The sequence below is a fragment of the Canis lupus genome, chromosome 5 (assembly GCF_048164855.1).
Source record: "Canis lupus baileyi chromosome 5, mCanLup2.hap1, whole genome shotgun sequence".
Lineage (NCBI taxonomy): Eukaryota > Metazoa > Chordata > Mammalia > Carnivora > Canidae > Canis > Canis lupus.
Window position 1 is genome coordinate 72,617,609 of NC_132842.1, and position 3,873 is coordinate 72,621,481.

General features: G+C 51.3%; 1 protein-coding gene and 4 non-coding genes across 12 annotated transcripts in view; all 5 read left to right on the forward strand.

Moving 5' to 3' along the window:
* TAF12 (TATA-box binding protein associated factor 12) overlaps window positions 1–3,579 on the forward strand; it is a 52,660-nt gene extending 49,081 nt beyond the window's left edge. For 5 of the 8 annotated variants that reach the window (XM_072827477.1, XM_072827471.1, XM_072827472.1 and 2 more), the window contains 4 exons: window positions 1,877–1,973; window positions 2,252–2,328; window positions 2,827–2,877; window positions 3,454–3,579. The gene's annotated coding sequence lies outside the window, so the exon portion shown is untranslated. Of the gene's footprint in view, window positions 1–614; window positions 787–1,147; window positions 1,539–1,876; window positions 1,974–2,251; window positions 2,329–2,826; window positions 2,878–3,453 lie in introns of those variants that run through there. The other 3 variants (XR_012031617.1, XR_012031618.1, XM_072827476.1) reach the window with 3 other exon arrangements.
* LOC140634541 (small nucleolar RNA SNORA16B/SNORA16A family) lies at window positions 1,380–1,514 on the forward strand. Its single transcript, XR_012031981.1, has one exon. It is a non-coding gene; the product is annotated as a small nucleolar RNA SNORA16B/SNORA16A family (small nucleolar RNA).
* LOC140634546 (small nucleolar RNA SNORA44) lies at window positions 2,007–2,137 on the forward strand. The gene has a single exon (XR_012031985.1). It is a non-coding gene; the product is annotated as a small nucleolar RNA SNORA44 (small nucleolar RNA).
* On the forward strand, window positions 2,355–2,487 carry LOC140634549 (small nucleolar RNA SNORA61). The gene has a single exon (XR_012031988.1). It is a non-coding gene; the product is annotated as a small nucleolar RNA SNORA61 (small nucleolar RNA).
* LOC140634553 (small nucleolar RNA SNORD99) lies at window positions 3,310–3,383 on the forward strand. The gene has a single exon (XR_012031992.1). It is a non-coding gene; the product is annotated as a small nucleolar RNA SNORD99 (small nucleolar RNA).
* Window positions 3,580–3,873: the final 294 nt, after the last annotated feature.

Here is a 3,873-nt window from a genome sequence, read left to right on the forward strand (position 1 = left end):
CTGTCGCTGTCCACAGCGTCACCTCCCGGCTTCGGAAGCCTGACGGAACTGCAGCGGGCACGGCGGCTCCGCTTCACCGTGAGCCCAGGGCCCGGAGCCGGGCGCCCAGGGAGCGCAGAGCGCGGCGGAGCGCGGCTCCAGCCTCGGCCGAGAGGACTCCGCACGCGGTTAGGGCTGCGAGCGGGACCCGGCGCCTGAGGGCGGGCGGACTACAACTCCCAGCGGTCTGCGCGGCGCTTTGCTCCTTTTGTCGCGCGGCCGCCAGGGGCGAGGCCTATATAAGCCCCCAGCTGCGGCGCGGCCGTCCTTTTTCCCAGCCGCCGTGGTGCTGGGAAGTCTTGGCGCCGAGCCGCTGCTCTGCCGCAACGCACGCCCATCCTCCCCCCACCCCGCCTTGGCGTCGCCGCCATTGGCCCCGCACGCACCGCAGCCTCTGGCCGAGGCCACGGGATGTTGGGAGCGGCTCGGAGCTGCCGGGCCTCCCCGCCTGCTGGGACTAAGGCCCGGAAGGCCGGGTCGGCCGCATGCGCGGTGAGAAGGGCCGGAGCCCGGCGGGGCCGCACATGCTCCCGCCCCGGCCCGCGTGTCCCTGCTCTGCGGGGCGACGGGTGAGTAACGGCAGTCCTGGGCCTGAAGTGGCTTAGTTGGGGAGACGCCGCTCTGGGGTGTTCACCAGGACTTCAGATCTGAAGTTGAATCTGCCGATTACAGCTACCCGTTGGGTGACTTTGGGGAAGTAGCTTCACCTGTCATCTGGCTGCACAGCAGGTTGAGGAGTTCATGCAGGTGGATTAAACGATAGGGTTTCTAGGGGTCACGTTTTAGAGCCCTTGAGGTCCTAATTAGTAGATAACTTAATTGGTCTTAACGTATTTGTAAGATAAATGGTCCTGTGTAGATTAAATGAGACAAAACTGGTACATAGTAAAATAAAAGTGGTAACTGGGACTATCTGTTCTCAGGATTCCTCGCTGACTCTGTCCGTAGAGCATGTGACTTTTTTTCCCCCAGATTTTTTTGAGGGAGCACGGGGAGCCCAACCGGAGGCTCCATCCCAGGACTCTGGGATCATGGCCTGAGCCAAAGGCAGCCACTAGCCACCCAGGCGCCCCAGAGCACGAGACTCTTTATCTCAAGGTTGTGAGTTGATCCCTAAATCTCGATTTAAAAAATAATTTGTCTTTGTCTGGCTGGAACTGAGGACGGGAAGATCAAGACTTAACCTGAGCTGAGCACCCCCAGGCGCCCCAAGGGTATCTTCTCTTTATTTGGTCGCCAGTATATTTCAGTAGATAAATTCCAGTTGGGCAGTAGTGCGTGGCTTTTATGGGAGTCTGACCGTTGGACAGCAGTTGGGGCGGTCTTGGGACCTGAATTGCCCTGGCCCTTATCGAAGCTGCAGCTGCTTCCACATAGCTGCTGTGGTCAAAAAGGAGCCCAGAGTGACAGTTTTCCTTGACGGTCGCCGTTCTGTTTGATGTAACTGATCTGCAACATTTCAGGAAAAGACAGTTCCTGTTGAACCTTCCATTTCTCAGGTATAGGTGGAGTCCTTTATTAAAATCGACAGGTTTCCAGAGGCTAGCAGGAACATTCTGTTGATGGGGCCTCGCATATAGTTATTGTCAAAATAAAACTTTTGGGAAGTAAGTTGCTGAGACCAAAAGCCAGTATGGAGGCCAGGGGAGCGGGTTGGACAGGTGTACTGGGAAAATCTAGAGGCATGTGGCACAGATCTCAGCAGTGCTTTGGGTCACTGCCTTGAACGGTGTAAGGCATAAGTACCAGGTTCAAAAACCACACCTTGGATTCTGAAGACGAAGACCATGAGAAGGGAACAGTAAGATCATTCAGGACAACTGTTTTCTCATCTTAGCTGTGCCGGCTGAAGATTCCAGGATGACTTTGAAGTTGAGCTTTCTGGTGAGGATTCTGGGGTCATGACTGATGGAACACAACCACCTCGGGACCTGGTAGGTCTCTGGGAACTACCTGATGGGTCAGTTCAGCATGTTTCCAAGGGCTGTGGCCGGTAGTGGCCATGGGATCTCCAACTGCATGCGAGAGCAACTTGGAGAGACTTTGACAGCACAGGTCAGCATAATACCTGCAGCTGCCACTCGCCTTTCCTATAACCACTCGGGACCTGGGCCAGAAGCCTTCTGCCCCAGTCTAGGTGTTTCTGTAAATGTCCATGTGGTTGGGTGTACTGGATCAACTTTGTTTAGAGCTTTCACACTTTTCTCTGCAGGCTGCCCCCAAGTGTCCTGGCAGCGTCTGTAACTGAAGAATCCAAGGATACCAAGGTGTTGCTGTCCTTTAGACAAGGTAAGTTAGATGTTGAAGACAGCCTGACCCTCCGGTTCCCTTTCCCATCGGATCTGAACGCTGGTCTTGGTGGTCGTAAAAGGAGGAAAAGGAAAAGTGAATCTGGCCCTGCAGTGCTTATAGTCTGGTATATAGCTTGTGGGCTAGTTTCAAACAAGGTTTGAATTCTCTTTAAACTGGTTTCCTCTTCTCTAAAATGTGATTGTCTTAGGCTCTTTTTTTTTTTTTAAGATTTTATTTACTCATGAGAGACAGACCTAGGCAGAGGGAGAAGCAGGCTCAATCCCAAGACCCTGGGATCATGACTTGAGCCAAAGGGAGAGGCTCAACCACTGGGCCACTCAGGTGCCCCAATCATCTTAGGCTTAAAGGGGGGATGTATGTAAAGCTCCAGGCAGCTGTAGTGCTTGCTGACTTAATTCTGTGTTTGATAAATATCAATGGCTTTCTTGTCTCTTGATTGAGTGTCCTTTTCGGTTGCGGTTTTTTTTTTTTTAGATCTGTTCCCAGTAAAGTTGCCCTTGTCTGTGATTATGGATCCATAGTCGGGTAAGTTGGCTACCTGAAACTTCCATAGCTTCCTTGCAGCTTTGAGTAGTGCTTGAGCTTTGTGAATCCTGAGTAGTGTAGTGAATCAGTATAAGCCTACTCAGGCCTTCGGGAAAGTGTTAGCTTTTTCATACATCATTTACACCTGACCTCCCTGTGTGCCCTACTGGCTGTTAATAGCCAGAAGATAAAAATTTGCCCACTCTGTTGGAAGGCCAAGAGCACATGTGCTAGGAGTAGAAGATACCAGATGCCAAAGCCCTGCACCTTTGGTGGCAAGGGCTGGTTGCTGTGAGTGTACTGTAGTGGTTTGAGCTCATGCTGAAGTTTGGGGAAACCTCAAAACATGGAATCTTACTGGCCCCTGTCCTGGGAGAATGGGAGATGGGTTGGGTAAAAACAGATAGTTCATCTAGCAGGTTTTTTAGGCTGACTGGTCCAGGATGAAACCTAATCTGAGTGGACATCTATGGATGATAAATGCGGATATGGGACTGAGACCAGCTCTTCAGAAAAACCCAGCGTGGCATTAATTAATTGGGGATGTTAACACGCTGGCTTATACTTCCTTTTTAGGAGAGAAACACTATGGGATGAGGCAAGTTGAAAGACAACAGATGATTTTAGTGAAGAATCACGACCTCTGTATTTCTGTGAATGCTGGCACAGGGCATGTAAGTGACCAATAAAAAATTTGGAGTATGTTTGTGTCTTGTCTTTTTTTTTTTTTTTTTAAGATTTTTAATTTTCTCTATTCAGAGACAGGCACAGGCAGAGGGAGAAGCAGGCTCCATGCAGGGAGCCTGATTGGACTCCATCCTGGGTCTCCAGGATCACGCCCCGGGCTGCAGGCGGCACCAAACCACTGCGCCACCAGGGCTGCCCTGTGTTTTAATGTCTCTTGAATTGCTGGATATTCCATACCATTACAGTGTCCATCTTTCCATAAAAATAGGTTGACCTCTCAGGACAATATGATCAATTCCATAACTGCCA